The sequence below is a fragment of the Adiantum capillus-veneris genome, chromosome 29 (genome assembly GCF_014529385.1).
Source record: "Adiantum capillus-veneris isolate H3 chromosome 29, ASM1452938v2, whole genome shotgun sequence".
In the NCBI taxonomy this organism is placed as follows: Eukaryota; Viridiplantae; Streptophyta; class Polypodiopsida; order Polypodiales; family Pteridaceae; genus Adiantum; species Adiantum capillus-veneris.
The window spans coordinates 60986263-61007518 of NC_140959.1; positions in this window are offsets into that span (position 1 = coordinate 60986263).

A 21256-nucleotide genomic window follows, 5' to 3' on the forward strand; every position below is an offset into this window, starting at 1 on the left:
TGGAGCAATCATCAATGAAAGTCACGAAGTAAAGGTAATTGCCCAAGGACGGAGTTTGCATGGGCCCACAAACATCACTATGCAGCTGCAACCTGCATGTGGCCCGAACTGAACCATCCTTTGGAAACTTAAAACGCTGCATCTTACCCAAAATACAGCCTTCACAAACATGTTTGATAGGTGCTTCAAGAGGCGGCAAAGAAGCAACCATATCAGATTTCTGCAAACGCAACAAACTGGCAAAATTCAGATGACCAAAACGTAAATGCCAAAGTTTTGCATCTGAAATAGCCCTTGAATCTACAACAGCATTTGCAAAATTTTGTCCACACTTGTCATACAAAGTGAGCTTATACAGCCCACGGCGCAAAAGGCCAGATGCAATAATTTCATCACCAAAACTAAGATCATGAACTGTACATCTGTCATCCAAATCCAAGTCTAGGAAGTGCGGATACATCTGTCATCCAAGTCCAAGTCTAGGAAGTGCGGATACATCTGTCATACAAGTCCAAGTCTAGCAAGTGCAGATATAGACAAGAGATTCTTCTTGATCCCAGGTACATAAAGTGCATCAACAAGTGTGGAGGAACTGCCATTTGCAGCAATAAGAACAATCTTTCCAACTCCTTGAACCGGATAAGAGGCATTGTTGGCACAAGTGACTGAATTCCCATGAGGGACAGACTTGAGAGAGGTAAACAATTCATGATGTGAGGTAATGTGCTTTGTAGCACCACTGTCGAAATACCACACATGTGAATCTGCAGCAACTGACAAGCATGCATCATCGATAGCAGGATTGTAAGTGCACTCTGTGCTAAAAGCCCACTTTGCATCAACATTAGCAACACGGTCTCCTTTCATAGAAGACTCAACAACGGATGCATTTGTAGTGGAACCAACATTTGCAGTGGAACCACCCTCTTTCTTCTTAGCCTCTTTGGCCTTCAACTTAGGACACGACTTGATCAAGTGATCATTAGCTTTACAATAATGGCAACGCATCTTCTTTTTGCCCTTATTCCAGATGAATTATTGCCAGCAGAATCATTAGGAACAAAAGTTTTTCCACTCTCGCAGCAGAACCATAAGAAGTGGTTGCATTGCTGTTACCACCCTTTCTTTGCGAAGCAGTAAAAGCCTGTTCAACTGCACGACGCTGTCTAGTCTTGTTTTTTTTGGAATGTGACTCTTGTAACAGCAATGTGCATAATGCATCAAACTTGACAACTTCTGGATTTCCTTGGGTCATAAGTCTCCAAGTACTACCAAAAGTCTGGTAAGAATCTGGTAAGGCATCAAGAAAGGTCTGCACAAGGGAACTGTCTGAAATGACTTCACCTGCAGAAATAAGTTTCTCATTGATATCCTTGACACTAGCAAGGAAAGTGTCCATATCATCTTTCTCATGCATAATCTTTGACTCCAACTCTTTACGCAGCAAAGCAATTTTAGCCTCATTGCGACTTGCATAAAGACCAGCCAAAATATCCCAAGCCTATTTCGCAGATTTTGCTGAACGGATGTGAGGAACAATGGTGCGCTTCACAGACAATGCAGTCAATGCGTGAGCCTGCACATCCTTTACATCACAACGAGCTTATTCTGTCGTAGGCAAAACAATTCTAATAGCAGCAATCCTTGTAGCAAGACCTGTAACATCCTCAACATCGCCTGCATCCTCAGAACCAGGACGTACATCAATGCCTTGCACAATGTTCCAGATGCCCTTTGACACAAGAACATGTTGCATCATATAAGCCCACATAGGGTAGTTGTCCCCATCCAACCTGTCCTCATCAGCAAACATTTTGAACACATCTATGTTGTTGTTGTCAGCCATGGTAAATGCTGCACCTGATGTGAAAACTGCCCGAATATAGGAGAAACGAAGCGGGAACAACACATGCTATATAGCACAAACCGTAGAAGACTATAAGGCACCTGTTATGCAGAAAGTGACACTGACAGAAACTCTGCACAAAATGACAAAATAGCTTGTGCAGCACTGCCTGTAGTGGAAACGGAGGCCGAAATGAGCCCAAATCAGAAGTCTGAGCAGACTGATCTCTACGAGCATACCCAAAATATTTATTGACCTGCGAACTCTCACCAAAGCTCACTGAAATTGGAGAAAGTGAGCAGCATGTGATGGAGTAGCTGGCGACTAAGCCCGGGAGGACGTAACTTGCTCTGATACCAATTGTTGGAATTAGGGTTGCAGAGAAACACACACAACTTGGAGAAGATGAAGGAAGCTCAAGGCACACAATAGAGAGTGTGTTACTTAGTATGCAGTGGAAAGATAGATAGCCCTAGAGTGATGGGCATATATACAATGCTCGGGGGAAAAAACCTCCTAAAGAGGGAAAAAATGCCCCGGCAGTCCTAGTGTGTTCACACACATCACTACTACATGTATATGGTAACACACGCATGCGGTTGAATTATCTTTTGGACTTTTTGCATTCATCTATGTCTCGCATAAACACATTTATAATGTCTTCAATGAGCGACAAAAACTTAAGTTTCTTTAGAAGAAACACATTCACATTTGCACATCCCGTGTTTATAAATCAATTTAAGTTTTCAAAACACACCACATACTGCATTGAATCACTTTGCACCATGGGCCATCATTAGAAAAAATTAACTTGCAAAGCTGGTGTCCAAAAATCAATTTTTAATTTTCACAACACACCACATACTGATCACTTTGCAACATGGTCCATCATCACACAACAAATTTCATTTGCTAATCCAACGTTTAGAAATCGATATAAATTTTTCACAACAAACCATATAGATTAACTCCATGGACTTTACTATACAAGTCCGATGTTCACAAATCTGATTGGATAATTACTATGAGCAAAATATACAAGACTGTTGTCTACAAAAGTGAACAAAATAAACTAGAATCTAGGCATCATCTCACTAAACAGACACAAACACACTTTTGAGTTGAGCTCTAACATATCCAAATGGTCACTCATATTTTGCAAAGTCTTTCTTTGCATAGGTGGTTGCTTCAAATATCTTTTGTACATTATATTGACAGGCGTGCCGCAATGGGTTAGCTTTTGCTTTTGCCAAGGCACGTTGTAATTCTTCAAAAAATATTTACATCAATCACATAGTTTCTTGATGCAGAAAGCAATTGCATCAAGAAACTACTTGGGTGTCACTGACTTTAGAGCACATGCAAAAAAAATTTGGTTGCAAAGCTCAAGGGCCCTCCATGGGCATAGGGCATGCTCCATGGAGTTTGCAATGCTGGTTTCTCGCTTCTCAATGCCCACTCATAGTACTAATCCCCAATCAATGATGATGTTCCATGCGTGCAAGTCATAGTGTACAATTCCTTTACTATGTGCATGTTCCATGGTCTTCACTAGGGCATCCATAGAAGAAGGCACCCAATCAAGCATATGCTTGCACATCTCTAACTCTTGCTTTGTGGGAGGGTGTCTAGGATCTTCCTTTTGAGTCACCAACATGTTGGATAATTTTCCCTTAGGTGGTGGAACACATTCTAACATGTTGCCCAGATCCATTCCATTAAAGTGAGGAAAGATGAGGGACCATGGTTCTCTCTGTGTTTTGTGCTATGCACATTACGATGCCCCTGTGAAACAACTGCACACTCACCTCTAGAGAAAAATATTGGTGCCTCTTGGCCTCATCTCTTTTGAAGTCTTTCACCACATATTACACTTTGAATGGCAACGAAGTGACTCCTTCAATGATGCACTATGATACAACTCAATAGCTTCCTTTGTTAAGCTTTCTATCACACTTGATGGCCTTGGGTGTGAGGTAAACACTGATGGTGCACTAGAAAATAAAATGGGTGTGCACTAAATGCTCGTTGTCCACCCTTGCTTGTGCATCAGACCTTCCCACTATTGCATCTTGAGAGGAGGCTGCAGAAAAAAATATGGTTCTAGATTTATGACTCTGGACATCTTGCACATCAATATTGCACACTCTTTTAATTTTTGATCTCTCTGCATGCCATACATTAGTCCAGTGCTGTAGCTTTGCTAGATCCACATCCGTTGGTGCATCGATGCCCAAGTCTCTTAAGCACTGTGTCATATTGCCTACAACACTATCCATCAATTTACCTGATATCCTTTGCATTGAAAGCTGAGAAGTGTGTTCGAACTGCTTTATTTATGATATCAAAGAAACGCTCTCTGCGTGTCTCACTCTTCAATGTAGAGGTGGTCGCTTCTGAGGCTAGGGCATAGATATATGTGACCACGAGAGTTCTGATCTTTGTTTTTAACTCCTTTGTTCCACATGATCCATCTATGCTACAATGAACATGTTTTGTGATTTTTAAAGACAACATAACTTGAAATTTTATAACAAATATAAATTTCATTCAATGAAACTAACTACAATTTTAGTAACCATTGAACCAGATTAAAGAGTAGAGCATCAGTCAATTGGACTAACGACAACTCTAACCCAGTAGTAGTGTTGATGCCGAGAGTAACACTGAACTAGTCTAAAAAGTAGGGCATCATTCAGTGTGACTAACAACAACTCCAACCCAATAGTAGAGTTAATACCGAGAGCAACATTGAACTAGCTTACAAAGCACGGCATAATTCAATGGGACTAACGACAACTCCAGTCCAGTAGTAGAGTTGATGTCGATAGAAACACTGAACTAGCCTAAAAATAATGGCATCATTCATTGATACTAACGACAACTCCAGACCGATAGTAGAGTTGATGCTGAAAGAAACATTAAACTAGCCTAAAAACCAAGGCATCTTAATTACACAAAAAAAAAGATTAGGCTAAGGATTATAATGTAAAAGTTTTTGTATGGCTTGTGAGGGCTTGGGAAAGCTTGGCAGAGCTTCATATATCTTGGAAGTTCTCATGGCTAGAAAGTTTAGGAATTGTAAGGGGGAATGGGGGACCATAAGCCCCCTTTATATAGTACCATGAGGACCCGACGGGGACGCACCCCCCGCCAAGCTGAGCAAGTATCTCCATGGGCTAAGGCTCTGTATCTCAGTGGGCAAATCCAATCGGCTTCCCAAATTCCCTTTAGGTCACATTGTCATTTTTTGTGAATGTGAAGACTTGTGAATTAAGAATTTTGTTAATTAAGAATGTGATCGTGAAAAAAACGTGTGATTTAGTGAATATGAAATCCTTGCTTGCACTGGAATAAATGGTTGATGCGAAACAGAAGAAAAAAATATATGAGCACCTTTTGCATTACTTTTTGTCTTTGAAAATATTTTTGATATCTATTTGCTTCACACTCTAAGTTGCATTTATACGCCCGTATATCAAAACTTGTACGTGTATTTCAGTTATATACACTATATACCCGTATTTTACGCGTATTTTTGAATAAGCATTATTTTGATCGAACTATATTTCGATTGAAATATAGTTCGATCAAAATATTGTTTGCCTTATAAAAAAAAAAGGCATCGCGATAGTTCAAACAAATTGTCACACTAGCAAGAGAATTGCTAGAGAGAGAGAGAGAGAGAGAGAGAGAGAGCAGTGACACACACACACACAGAAGAGCCAAGCCGAGCCGAGCCGAGTTGAGCAGAGCAGGTAATTTTTCTTCTAATTTTCTATGTTTTTATTTTGTGAATTTTATTTGCTAACCCTATTGTTGTGGAGCTTTACTCGCACCTCATTATTATTTGCATCTTGTTTTTGCTAACGCTATTGTTGTGGAGATTTGCTCGCACCTCAGTGTTATTCTGCAGGTTTAGACACCCGTCCTTGACTATGTTGATCCTTGTGATACACTGCAAGGGGGGTTAGAATTTAGACGCTTTGTCCTTGACTGCTGCTGGCCTCTGTGTCGCACTGCAGAGAGTAACTTAGGTTGTACAATTAGATTTTTCGTCCCTGGTTGTTGCTGACCACCGAGTCGCACTGCAGGGAGGAGTTAGCTATCTTACATATTTTCTTCCTAGTTGTTGCTCACCATTGCATCGCACTACTGGAAGATCGGATTTTAAAAAATAGATTCTTCATCTTTTTCTGTTACTGGCCATCATGTCGCACTGCAGAGAGGAGTTTAGGGTTTTCAAATCCTTTGTTCTTGATTGTTGCTAACCATTGTGTTGCACCACAAGAATATTGGATATAATAGATTCTTCATCTATGTTTGTTATTGACCATCGTGTCGCATTGCAGGGACGGGTTTAGGGTTGTCAAATCCTTTGTTCTTGATTGTTGCTGACCATCGTGTTGCACCACAAGAAGATTGGATTTAATAGATTCCTCGTCTCTAACTGTTGTTGACCATCGTGTTGCACTGCAGGGAGGAGGTTAGGGTTTTTAAATCCATCGTTCTTGGTTGTTGTTGACCATCGCGTTGCACTACAGGGAGATTTGATTTAATGGATTCTTCATCTCTGGTTGTTGCTGACCAACGTGTCGCACTACAGGGAGGGAATATATATTTATATCCTTCATTTTTGAATGCTTTGACCATCGCTTCGCACTATAGATTGATTGGATTTAATAAATTTCTTGTCTCTAGTTGTTGTTGACCACCGTGTTGCAATGTAGAGAGAGGTTAGGTAGTATTAATCCTTCGTCCCTGATAGCTGTTGACTTCCACGTCGCACTGCAAGGAGATTGTTATTATACATTTTTCGTCTTTGGCTATTGCTGACCACTATGTCGCAGTGCAGGGAGGAATTATATATGTTTTATGGCTTTTTGTTACTGGTCGTTATTATTGTTCATGAAATGTTTAGAATTTTTGTTACTGGTTGTTATTATTGTCCATGAAATGTTTTTGTTTAGAACTATCGTATATGTCAAATTTATGTCTATTCTAGATTTACCTTACTTAGGTTTGCTTCATGTATTTTAAGGCTTCAGTCATGGTAGAGACAAAGTTAACACATCAGCATCGCAAAATCATTTGTGATGCTCTAGTTTTGTCTCTCTGTGGAGCTTCAGACGATCATTTGCGACGGCCATTTGATCCACTGCAGTCAGCTCAATGATTTTGTGATTGAACTTGTGGAACAGTGCTGGCTTAAGTTGTGCAATGTATTTCTTGTTTCATTTGACCCAGCTCTGCGCACTAATGGAGTGATGCATAACACAGTAAAAAAAATTATTAGGCCAAGTCACTAGAAGCTTTGAGAGTATGGTTGATCCAGAAATCAAACCAAACCTGGAATCAAAGAGAAAATGCATCTTGTGGCATGACTACATTCAGAACTGAAGAGCAAGGATAAGATCAAGGGATCTTCAAAACGTCCTAGGACAGAGAGGATATACCTCCTCCTTCAGGTGCTGAGCCCATAGTTGTACACCTGGATGATACGACATGTCCTCTTGTCCTACACTTACATGGGGAGCATTCTATCTTTCACTTGAAAGCACCCAAATTAGATGAGGGACGTTTTGCAAATGTGAAACAAGTTTCAATGGCGCATCCTCTCTTCAAAGATCCTGTCTATGTGGCAAAGATCTACAAGGACCAGATAGAAAGCAAGCCGACATTACAAATTGTGCTAGAGAAGGCAATTGCTACAACTGTTCAGCATTGTGGCATGATATTTCCCCGTGCTCTTGTTCGTTATATCAAAAGGCCTATGTTGATCTTCAAGCTTTGGAATGGAGGTCAACTTGAGCAATGGATTTAGGCATGTCATCATGATGTAAGCAAGCGTGCAATCAGAGAGTTTCAACACACATCTCAAACTGTACAATAGTTTACAGACAACATTTTGCCGATCTGCAATGTTCTTCTGCAGACGATGAAATTCATGCACAGTCACGACTTCATTCACAATGATCTACACACTAGAAATATTCTACTAAATTTGGCGAGAGCGACGAGTGTATGCTGGCATTGTGGACTGGGGACAAAGTACACCATCAAACACTTCGGCAACATTTCCTAAGCTACCAAATCTCACCCCTCAAAATGGAGCTCAATTTGAGCGAGATTATCCATGGAATGCCCTTGAAAATATCAGCACCAATCCTCCTCCTTTCACCAAAGCATCTGATATATATAGTCTCTCATATATTCTTAGACGCTTGGTTGTGTGTATTCCAGAGCCCTCCGAGGTTCTCAAGCGTGAATTTTTTCAAAATGTAAACAAACATCTTGCCATTGGAAAATTCTCCAAACCCTTAGATAGACCTAAAATATGGGATTTAAGCCTTTGTTTGAATGGAGCCCATAATGTTGGCTATCATGTACTAACCAAATCTGGCTTGAGGCATGTTGATGATTAGACCAATAACAAATTTTTTTGTCATTAATGGTGTGCAATGTGTGGTGATATTTCAAACTACATCTTTAATCGTATTTTCAGTTATGTCTTTAAAGTTCTTCAAGTTAAGGTTTTAAAGTATTTCAAGTTGGATCGTGAAATCCTCTAAATCATCTCTCTTTTCTAAGTGCTAAGACCTGTCTCATTAATAAAGTTTATTATTTTGCATTTTAGGTACGAAAGATATTGCTCCCGACAAGAATGCACCGCAACCTAATGATTCTTTGCTTAATCATGCATTGGCTCAACAAATTTACAAAGAGGAAGAGATTCGGGTGGCTCAAGGAGATCTCAGCTCTTTGGCTGCGTCCCAAGAAGACGAATCAGAACTTCAAGGGGAGCCACTGAATTACAGGCAATGCAGACAGCTATGCCCGAATCCCTTTGTGCGCAATACATTTTTTTGAGTCAGTGCAAATGCTAAGGCTTCCTCTCCCTTGAAGGTTTCAGATTTGCAACACACTGTCCTCGCAAAAAAAATCCTTTCAAGATTTATCCAAGTGTATAGATCGCCACCAAATAATAATCAAGTGGCAATTTACTTTGTGCAACAATGCTATTGTTATTATGTATTGCAGCTCAAACTAGATTGGAATGATCGTCCTAGTACAGGAGGCGTTGGCAAAGGATGCCCAACCAAGAAGATTCATGTACGAAAAGCCAATCAAGAAGATCCTCCTCGCAAGAGAGGTTACACATATTTGTCCGAAGAAACCACAATCATTGAGCAGCTTGCAACCCAAGGTGTGGATTTGGCAAGTCAAGGAGAGACCCCGAGCCAGACCCCAGCCATGCTGCACGCTCGTGTAGCAGAGCTAGAAAGAAATTTGGAATGGTACGAGGCAAGGTATGGGCTTGTTAACAAAAAGGAGATAGGCAATGTGGGTCCAAGTGATTCAGTTCGCAATTCAAAATTTCGTGTATCTGATCTCTTTGGAGAACAAGTCTATGATTTAAATTAAATCTCCCAAACAATCCTAAGCTCTTTTTGTATCTTAAATCTCAAGATTTGTAACTAAAACCTTTGTTTGGTATGTAAATCTCTATTTGTTGAAACAAATGGACATGACGTATGTTGTTACAATTGTGTAAGTTATGCTTTCTCTTTCTCCCTCTTTTTGACAATGATAGAGAGAAGATGGAGAGAAAGAGAGACAATGAGAGAGAGAGAGAGAGAGATTGTGAAGCTAAACTCCACATAACTTTTGCATTGCAAAATTAATTGAGAATATACAAACTTTATAGCTCATCCATCCCCTCAATCACAGGCACCATGTCATCAATTTCTTCATCATCTAAACTTTTCGGATCAATATCTTCCACGATCCATTCCATTTCATCATCCAGTTGAGCTCATTTGCAATTGCTTCGTGTGTTTGAAAGCGCTCAAAGCTTTCTTTTGTGGCACATGTGGCTAACTTTCCTGGCTTATGCGTAAGTCGCATGTTACAAAATACATACACCAAGTCCACAGCTCGTTTAGGACTTAATTGATTTTGTTTTTAGTATGCACTAAAGCGAACGAAGACCAATTACTTTCACAACTACCACTTGAGGCGGCAATAGACAATACTCTCACAACCACATGTTGAAGTTCCACTTTTTCTCCACCATACTCTTTCCACCAAACTGGTGCGCTCATCGTCTTCATAGCGTCTATATGCCAAGGATCCCCAAACATTCCTTCTTTGCTAGTATATGTCGTCTTCTGTGTGTATGCCACCTATCCATCCACATTGCCTAATGGTTGAGCACACACTTTCTTGAAATCACTGATCACTTCATTGTTTGAAGGTTGCTCGTGCATCTGGAACTTGGGATCCAAGACAAAACCTACTCCAGTATGCAGCTGCTCACATCGTCTTTTGACAAATGACATCATCATGTATTTGTCTTTTCCTGCATAAGATGTACAATCTTTTAACTTGTGAGTGGCTTCATGCATGTACCAGTAAACCTGTCCAAAGATAGAGGCTTCTTTGTCCACTAATAGTATCAGATGAGCGAAGGGTTCTGTGACAGTAACAATTTTGTCTACATTTCTCCAAAAAACAGAAGAGTTTACAAGCTAATAGCATTTGGAAGCAGCAAGTTCATACTTGGGATATTTATCAAGTCAAATGTCCCATCTTCTATTTGCCATTGTCTCAACAAGGGCTTCTTTAACCTGCTACAGTGTAGAGAGAACGTAATATGCTGTCGCAAAACGGGTCACACAAAAAATCTGTAAATTTTTTGTTGGGGACTTTGTTCTAAACAAAGTGTAAGAAAATGAATGCTCTCTTATGAACTTCACTGAGTGGTTTGCATCTAGAAAATTTTGCTTAATAAAAGGAACTTTCCCAAAGTCCTTTAAGAGCAAATTCAAAGTGTGAGCAGCACATGGAACCCATGTAATCTTTGGATACTTTGCTTCAATTGCTTTTCTAGCTCCTTTGTAGATAGATGCATTATCTGTGACAATGGCAGTCACATTTTTAGGTCCCCTTGCTCTTCTGATCGAATGCTCATATACACCAACAAGATATCCACTAGTTTTCTCTTTCAGGGATGTATTGATCGCTTCAACAAAGATGGAATCTCTTGGACAAATCAACATCACATTAATCAATGGTTTCTTCTGACAATTTGTCCAACCATCTAGAGCAAATGTGCATCCATACTGTGGCACATTATCAAGAGTTGTTCGCTTTAAAATATTCTCTTATGTAGTTTTCACTTTATCTAAATATTCTGTATGCATCTTATTATAATCAGGTACCACAAAACCCTTCTTCGTTGTGCTCATTAAAGCATCTTTGAAGATAGGATTTCAAATGACATTAAAAGTAATTCCACATGCAACAAATGCTTGCGTCCACTTAAGATGGAGTTCAAACAGCCATTGTTTCCTAAGTGCCTGATGCAAAGTAGGATCATTTGGTGCAGGTTTCCTCCTGTCCATGCTTCACTTTGGCTTATGTTAGCAGAGCTTCCGGTAGGATTAGAGCTACAATCCCCCGCAAAGGATGAATGACACCCTCCTTGACGTGAAGTAGGGGTTGAGGGAGGGTTTTGATCATTCTCAAGTGTCATCTCCATGTCTCTAGCGATAGATGGAGCCATCATTTTGTGTGAGAATACCTCTACACAAAGAGAGAGATTATTATTTAATCTACCTAAATTGTCTGTAGTGTGAGTATTACTCTACACATATGACAGACAATCATTAGATAAATCTAACCTAAGTTACTTCCAGGTGTGAACATAGTTCAACACACAACAAGTAACTCTTAACTTTAATTATCTAATTAAAGTTACTTCTAAGTGTGAAAATAGTTCAACACAAAGTAAATAATTGCTAACTTTAACTATCTTAAATCACCTCCAAGTGTGAGTTTCCTCTACATAAGGCAAGTAATCATTAACTACCTTACCTCCCATTGTAAGATATACTTCACACAGAGCAGATAAAATCTCAAAACACTAAAGCCTACAAAAAACTTTTTATCTAAAGCTCTAAATTTTTACTAAAAAACTTATATGACTAAATTTAAACTGGCTTTTTAATATTTTTCTTGATGTTGTAAAGCTCACCTATAGATGAGATAAGGGAAGAGAGGTCCATAGAATGAGGAAAGCAATCCGTTTTCACGATATATAAAGAGCTATATTTTGATCAAAATAATATTTCGATCAAAATTTTAAGAAATTATACGATATGGTGGTTTTGCTGATGTGGCACCGCATAATATGGCCGAATAAAGATAGGTGTCATATAATACGTCCGTTTAAAGCATATTATATGTACATTGTATAACGTACAATGCAAATTAGTTCACACTTAGGACATTTATCCATGTCTACATACTCCTCTCTAAATATCATTCAACCATTAGGGTAAGCATGAATGGAATTATAATCTATTCTTAAATCTGACCGACCTTTCTTCTCGAGAGGTTGGCATCACTTTATTAGGAGCAACATGGTTCTCCTTGAGCAGCCTACATACAAAAAAGCAATAATAATGCTTCCAAAATGTTCATTTCATATAGAAGTTAACACATCGTAGATGGTCACTTGAAAAGTTTTGTGATGCTAGTGTCACTCTATCCAACTTTTGCTTGCAAATTGAGAAGGGCCAAGAGTGTTTTCAATATAAACGCTCTAGCTTCCTATACAATGGTGTGTCAGCCTTGCAATTCATGTCATCATAAACAACTCTCTTTCAGTCTATGATTATTTCAATCATACCATCAGTCTCTTGCTCAAACATCTCTTGGTCAGGAAGGTGCTCCACAATGCACCCTCCGACTTTGAAGGCCCTTTGGGCATGACCTTCATGTTTTTTGGTTGAGTGGATCATTTGTGAACACGCCTTGTGGATTGTAGAACTAGGTCATGATGTCCACTATCAATATCTGTACGCTTTGCGGTATGTGTCGAAGGCTGGGAACTTGCCTGTGCACCGTGTGCGAGCCTCGAAAGGCTCCAAACACACAGGTAGAAAATCCTAGCAAGCTCAAAGAACAATGGCGTGTCACTCACCTCTCAATGCTTCCGTCGTGAAGGATCTTGTGCTAAGAAGAAGAAGGAGCTGCCACGATGTACCGCCTCACCATCGCTAATGTCTCCGTAATGCTCTCTCTCTCTCTCTCTCTCTCTCTCTCTCTCTCTCTCTCTCTCTCTCTCTCTCTCTCTCTCTCTCTCTCTCTCTCTCTCTCTAGCATACACACACACACACACATACACGAAGGAGAAGGAGTGAGAGATGGAGCAAGAGCACTTCTTAGCTTACACCTCAGAGAATGAGGATTTTTAGGTCAAATGGACCTTTATAAAGAGTTTGGCCCATTCACACATGGGCGCCCACAATGGCCGATCGTTGAAAAACTATTGTAAACATAAGATAAGTGGTGCACCTCTCATCGGCGATCACCTACACATCTATTGGACCGACAAGCCCAATCCATGACTCAATCAAATAAATAATATGCGTCTGTCGAAGGTGATAGGGTGTCCATGAGGGTTAAGATGCCTCCCTTCCTAATGTAGATTCCATCCTGAGAAGCTATTGAGATGAAGCCCGTTCGTCGAGGTGGAAGAGCATCCAAGATTGAATGTCCTTAGCCTTCTTCAATCACTGCAGAATACCCCAAAATTGGCACAATAACTGCATTCTTATATACAATTAAAAAGCATACGCAGCTGTAGACACGCAAACTGATTAGTAACAAAATATTAAACAATTTTCCAGCAATAAACATTAAACTATAATATAATCAAACACATAAACAATTGTAAAGGTAAAAAACTAAACAAGTCTAGGGTCGCTAATTTAACGGCCAAAAGGCACTAGAGGTCAACTATTAATACCATGGGCAAGCTTCTCAATTTTCTTTGGTCAATCAAGCTGTTTAATCACAAGAGCCAAGTATTTCATGTCCAAGGGCTGACTAGAGGCTATACCTAGAAGACCTTGTAGTTAAGCTACAATAAAAGGAATTTCTCATGAAATCATCGTCTAACTTATTTCCTTTTCTTTGACCCCCCAAAGTCTTTTCTCATTGATTCAATTTTGATGTGTGTGCTTATTTTGTATGCCTTGGATTTTTTCCTTTTCAAGGAAAAGCGCCCACACTGGGAACCTCTAGGGCTCTAGTACCATACCTCTAGGCCATACATGTGAGTGAAGTACCAAATCAAGCTGGGATTTCTCTTCCAGCTTAAGATTTTACATTGTGGCACTTTGTTCATTTTTAGCATTTTAATTTTGTATCTTTGGGGGGTCATATTACACTGTTACCCTCCCCATGCTCATCACACTAGTAAACTCCCTTTATAATACTTAAGCTAAAGGTCAATAGGGACTAATCCCACTAGAAAGCCATAGTACATTGCACACAATGCTACTTAAATCGGATTAAGAACCTAAAGTAACCATTGATTATTAGGAAGGCATTTCCCATGGTATTAATAGAAGATCTCTAACTCCTAACTTGGTCAAACTAGCTTAGTCAGACTGCTTGATTCTGAAACCTAGACAAGAGGTAATGATAGAAAATTATAATCTAAGCAAATGCATGGAATATTGTGCTACCAATTACATTTAAAGCAGACAATCATGGATGCAAAAACAAAGACATGGGGCAATGCTAATGGACAAGAAACACCTGTTTGTGTTTATGATTGCACTTTATTTGAAGAATGAACGAGAGAAAAATTTCATGAAGCTCCAAATCCTAACAACAACAACATGTTCATGTACACACTAGGAAACACAAAGAATACCTCTAGGAGGCACATCAATGGGAAGAGGCACCAACCCTTATTGAACACAACCAAACAACATAAGGAACCCTAAACTAATTATTTGCACTCCCTCTAGAGAGTCAAGGGAAGAGGATATTGTAGAGGTTGGAAGATAACCCTAAGGCTAAACCCCTATCCTTGTCATTATCAAGGAAAACAAAGTCATCATCCGTGAGACCATATGTGTCATTCGTGTATCATATAATTCTTCATCATCATTAAAGGCACAAATGTTCACTAAGAACATCACTAGACATCTATAGTCATTTTGGTCAACAGGGTAAGTTTGTGCAATCGGAAAGATGTCCTCTACTAAGTATGGATCAATTGTGGTCAAGAGACGTATCAGCCATTCTAACTCCTTGAAATTCCTCTCACACGCTAGCATATCTACCAAATCCCATTCACATGCAAGCACTGGATAGACTATGTGAAACACTTGTGCAAAGTAAAGAGGATACCTCTCACCCAAGGTAGGAGTGGATGAATCTATTGTACTAGCCATCTCTGTACACATAGATAGATGATGATTAGAGTGCAAATATTATAAGGGTTGTGTCAAAAGGTCGTGTCCTTGTGCATAATGTGTTTTTATGATTTTAGATCATGTACTAGAACTCGTAGGCTTCCATATTTTTGTTTGTTGGCTCTTGCTTTTTACTTTTTTATCTTGTTTTTATTAGTATAAGGCTTTATACATACATTCCCTAAGATTGGGAGATTGAGAGGTCAAGGAGGGAGGTTGAGAGGGCAGTGAGTGAATGATGAATGTCAACAAACACTCCCCCCTTCCTTGGGTAGATCATACCTTTTGGAATGATGTCGTCACCTTTTGACACCAATTGTTCCAAGTTTTCTTGGGTGAAGGCTTTGACCAATAATTTTCGACCTCCCTAGGCATTTCATCTAGTTGCTCTGGTGGTAAGGTACTCTCCCATAAATTTTATTTGCAACATTGTTGTAGGTGGTGAACTTAAAACATGAGGTGAAAACTCTTTCTTGTTTGTATGGATATGTACAATGGTAGGTGGAGGTTGTGTCGAAGCTTCTATTTCCGTATAGGAACTACATGAGAGCAAGAAGCTTCATTCATTTTTTCTATGGTTGAGTTGATCGCAACAAGCCTTTCTCGCTTGGGAACCCATACTAGCTCCGGATCCGGTGTATAGTGTTACGTGATTTTTCTTTTCCCATGATCTTTCATCAGCTTTGTCATCACAGGATTTGACTCACATGGGTCAGGTGACAGGTAAGAACACAATTTACGTTTTGGCACCCAGATTTGATCATTTCCTTGATATAAGCCTTGGGATTCCAATAGTCGTTTAGGAATCCAATGCTAGAGCGAGTGGGCCGTTTCTTAAAAGGCTCCTGTTTTTTAGCATCGGCCACTTGTATGTGTTCTTTGCTATATTAGGATGCATCTTGTGTGTCTCAAGATTTGTTTCAACTATAGAAGTTGAAGCTCTAGAGAGTTGGGCTATAGGGACATATGGTTAAACCTCCTGGACATGCAAGGTTTTGGGTTTTATTTCCTCGGGGGGTAATATTTCAAGGACTATGGCTTGAGTGACACGGCTAAGAGTTTGTTTCTGCGTTGTGACCCTCCATGTCTCCCAATCAATAGTGCATTTGGTCGCTATCATCCACGTGCGTCCTAGGTTTATATTACCTTCCATAGTTCTAATAGGCATGACCAAAAAATCTTGAGCTACAACCTCGTTGTCATAACTGACAGAAGTGTGCCAGATACCAACAATCGCAGTTTTTTCTTGTTGACACCCTTGACTTGAATAGTACTCTTAGATAGGGATGGCTTTCCCAAACAATTGACACCACACCCCATATGATGACAGATTATATTTAGCACCCGTGTCTAGCAAGGTGTTATATAGTACTTTCCCATAGGTGCTATTTAGTTCAACAGGGTATCTTAGAGGTGTGTGAGAGTCCCACCAATCATCCCCTGTTTCAACATGGAATGCTTGTGTATCTCCAAGGTTGGCCTCTCGTTAGTGTCTTATTTGTTGTTGTCGCTCCTTAGCCCCAGCTTGAGCTTGTATCTTCTTCAACTCTGCTTGTGCCTTGGTTGCCTTTTTTTAATGGATGGCACGTAGTTTCTCTTGGCTTAAAGGAGCATAGTATCATTTAAATTTTCTCCCATTGAGGAATCCAATGTTTTAAACTCCATCAAGAGTCTCCATTCAAATGGTACCTTGTGGGGTGATTTCACATACTCTATATGGTCCTTTTCTCCCATATTTCAACTTTTTCTTCTCATTTTGCACTCCATACATAAGGACTTTATCACCAACATTGATATCTTTGTTCTTTAGATGACGGTCAAACCATTTCTTTCTCCACAAGTGCATTTTGCACATCCAATTGTCTCCTTCATCTAATCTTTCAAGGATATATAAGCGCTCAACTAGAGGGTTACCATCCCAACCTTCTTGTGAAGCTACACGAAGACTAGGAATTAAAAACTTCCATGGCATAACTGCTTCTTGGCCATATACCATTTTGGATGGTGTACAATTAATAGCAACTTTGTAAGCAGTACAATAAGCCCATAGAGCTGATGTCAGCTTCAAATCCTAATCTCTGCGATGAGCTTCCACCGTTTTGGTCAAGATAGAAATTAAGGTCTTGTTGGTACTCTCGGCTTGGCCATTTGCTTGTGGATAATAAGGTGTGGACTTATGGTGAGCTATCATGAAGTTGGCTATGAGTTCTTTTATCACTTTATTTATAAAATGAGTGCCATTGTCACAATCTCAAAGGGACAACCAAATCTTATAATAATGTTCTCAAAGAGAAACTTGGCTTGACCTTGCATCAGCCTTACGTGTCGCCTTGGCTTCCGCCCACTTTGTCACATAGTCAGTGGCAACAATAATATTTAGAGATTGAGTGCTATGAGCTGCCGAACTAATTGGGCCTACAAAGTCTAAACCCCATTTTTCAAATGATTGAGTCACTTTAACAGGATGTAAGGTCATCTTACCATTTTGTTGTGTGATCTTGTAACATTGGCATTCATCACATCCTTTTGCAAAAAGTGATGCATCCTTGAATAAGGTAGGCCACCAATAGCTTGATTGCAACACCTTTCTAGTACTTAGTTCCCCTGAGGAATGTCCTCCAACTATACCCATGTGGGCTTCTTGCAGTATGTATAAATACTCATCCTCACGGGCAGAACGTCTAAGAATATCGTCCTTTCCTAGATTGTAGAGAGTTCCTGCAATGAGAGAATAAGGTCCACATTCTTTTAACAGTCTTTGAGCTATATCCTTACGAAGATCTTTGGGTGGAAAACCGTTAACTAAAAAGTTCACAGTATTCTCACTCCATTCATGCATTGTCTCGACTAGGAATAGGGAAGTATCGGGCAATTCATCATCAACTCCAGTAAGGGCTTCGCCATTGGGTATGTGAGACAAATGATCCGCCATGACATGTCTTTTACTAGGTCTCACCACAACGGTAAAATCAAACTCAAGGAGGATTAACAACAACCATCGCGTAATTCTTCCCATGGAACAAGGTTTATTTACTAGATACAACAAGGCTTGATGATCCACATAGAAAACAAACTTGTTGGCAAGAAGGTAGTAGCAAAATTTCTTCACTGCATAAATCATAGCTAAACCTTTCCGCTCTGTAGTGGTGTAGTTTCTCTCAGCATCGTTCAATTGACGACTCACAAATTTAATGGGGTAGTCTAGTTTATGTTCTCCTGGTTGAGCTAGAACACACCCGATAACAAATTTTGATGCATCAATATGCACATGGAAAATTACATTCCCATCGGGCACTCATAGAATAGGAGCACTAGTCAAGGTCATTTTCAATGACTCATAAGCATGGTCACACTCCGCGGTCCAATGGAACTCAATAAGAAGCTTGTACAAGGATGAGCTATCTCGGTAAAGTTTAAAATAAACCATCGGTAATAACCAACATGGCCCATGAACCTTTGAACTCCTTTATAGTTCTTAGGTGGTTGCAAATCAGCAATGGCTTTAATTTTTCTCTCATCTGTGGAAATCCCATTTTTGGACACTATATGCCCTAAAATGACTCCATGTTTAACCCAAAATTGGCATTTCAAAGGGTTTAAGGAGATGCGATACAATCTGCACTTCTCAAACACTTTCCGTAAACATGATATATGTTCTTTCCAAGAGGAATAAACACAATGGTTGTCTAAGAAAGCTTCGCAAAACTCCCTCAAATATTCTCTAAAAGCAGTGTTTATTAATCTCTAAAAGGTAGTAGGGGCATTAGTTAAGCCAAAAGCCATAACACGAAATGTGAACACTCCAAATTGAATTATAAAGGTTGTTTTAGCTTGGTCCTCTAGCACAATTGTGATTTGATTGTAGCCAGAGTACACATCTAAAAAGCTATAAGCTTCCTTCCCTGCAACTCTTTCAAGCACATGTTCTGAATATGGCAAGGGGTAATGGTCCCTCCTAGTAGTGGCATTGACCTTCTTGAGATCCAGGCACACTCTGAGTTTCCCATTCTTTTTTGGCACAATAACTATTGGAGACACCCATTCTGAGTGCTCAATAGAGTATATGAATCCACATTTCACAAGCTTTTCAATCTCTTCTTGAACGATCTTTGCACACTTAGGATTCATTGGGTAGGGTTGTTGCTGAACTGGTTTAGCCATGCGATTCATGGGAATCATGTGTTGCACCACGGAAGGTGGAACACCTTTCATATCATGATATGTCCAAGTAAATATATCCTTGAATTCCTTGAGAAGTTCTTTAAGTACATACTTCTCAGTCTTTGTCAGATCTTGGGCAATGAAAACAGGTTTGGACTCTTCTTCTAGGGCTACTAACTCTATTTCCTTAACTATCACTGGACCGACATAGACTCCATTGCTTCCATCGATAGGTTTTCTTTGAGCCTTTGTATACACAACCTTATGCTCCTCCGTGGTGTAGGATTTGAAATAATCGGGTGCAGGGTGTAAGTCTGTGGGGTCTTGTTGTTCTGTGGAGTGTGATTTCACTTCCACTTCCTTTTGTTGTTGAGCTAACTCTTGATTTTGCTGTCTCCTTATGGTACGGCTAAATTTTGGCTTCTCTGTAGCCTCTAGTTGTGCGATCTCAATGGGTTGTGGAATACACCACGTACTGCTTTGAAGGTATTCACCCCAGTTATCTACCAACTTCCGATGAGCATCACATGCCCCTATATAATTAAGCCATTCTGCGGTAGATTTCTTTTTATTTATTCTAACACACATATTTACTCGATAAAGTCGCCTCTTATATCTCTTACTCTTCTTGTCTAATTTTTTATTATGGATGATCTCTAGTGAAGAGTCACTAGATGAATCGCTACTTGTGTCTTCTGCTCCCTTGGATAGATTGTCATCTAGGGTACCACTGGGCCTTGAATGGTTTGTCCCCACATTTGCATTAAGATTTAACTCAGTTTCTTCATCCTCAGAGTCAATTTCAATTGATAATTCTGACTCCGAATCGTGTGGGCTATACTTATGAGACGCTACTGCTTCCAATGTCAGTCAAGCCTTCATCTTGTAGGTCATCAAAAGCTATATGCATTGCTTCTATCATATTTGAAGGTATGATTGGTGGCATTTCATCCCCCTCAGATGTTACATCCAGGTTGTTCCTCTATTTCCCCAAGTGTCTATGGTTGCTGCTAGGTGGACATGTAATTTTTAACGAACAAAATATGTACAAAGATTACTTGGAAAGAAAACAAACAAAAGAAACAGGTGATGAGTACATGGAGCTTGAGGATGGTGAAGACTCAAGGACTGCAAACGGTGACAATGTGCAACAACGTCAACCAAATGAGGAGCCTCAACCTATTCCCCGAAGATCTACAAGAGCAAGTAGACCTCCAGAAAGGTTTGTTCCTTCCTTCAACCATCTCTTGATCTCAGATTCTGGAGAGCCGGAATCATATGAAGAAGCTATGCAACATGAATCCAAAGAAGAATGGATGAAGAGCATGCAAGTGGAGATGGACTTACTACATCGCAACCAAACATGGGAGTTGGTTGAGTTGCCTAAAGGTAAGCGGGCACTTCAAAACAAATGGGTGTACAAGCTAAAGGAAGAAGAAGGTGGGAAGAAAAGGTACAAGTCTAGGCTTGTGGTAAAAGGTTTTTCTCAAAAGAAAGGTATTGACTTCAATGAAATATTTTCTCCTGTTGTAAAAATGAACTCAATTAGGCTTGTCTTAAGCCTTGTGGCTGCTCATGATCTAAATCTCGAGCAAATGGATGTAAATACGGCATTCCCTCACGGTGACTTAGAGGAGGAAATCTACATGCTTCAACCAAAGGGGTATGAAGTAAAAGGTAAGGAGAAAATATTTTGCAGATTAAAGAAGAGCTTGTATGGTTTAAAGCAAGCATCAAGACAATGGTACTTGAAGTTTGATCGATGGATGTTGGATCATGGATTCACAAGATGCAACTCGGATCACTGCGTCTACACGGAGAATTTGGGAGATGGGAAATTCATCATCCTAATGTTGTATGTTGATGACATGTTGATTGCAAGTGCTAACATGCAGGACATCAAAGACCTAAAAGAGGAGCTGTCCAAATCTTTTTCAATGAAAGATTTAGGTGCTGCAAAGAGGATACT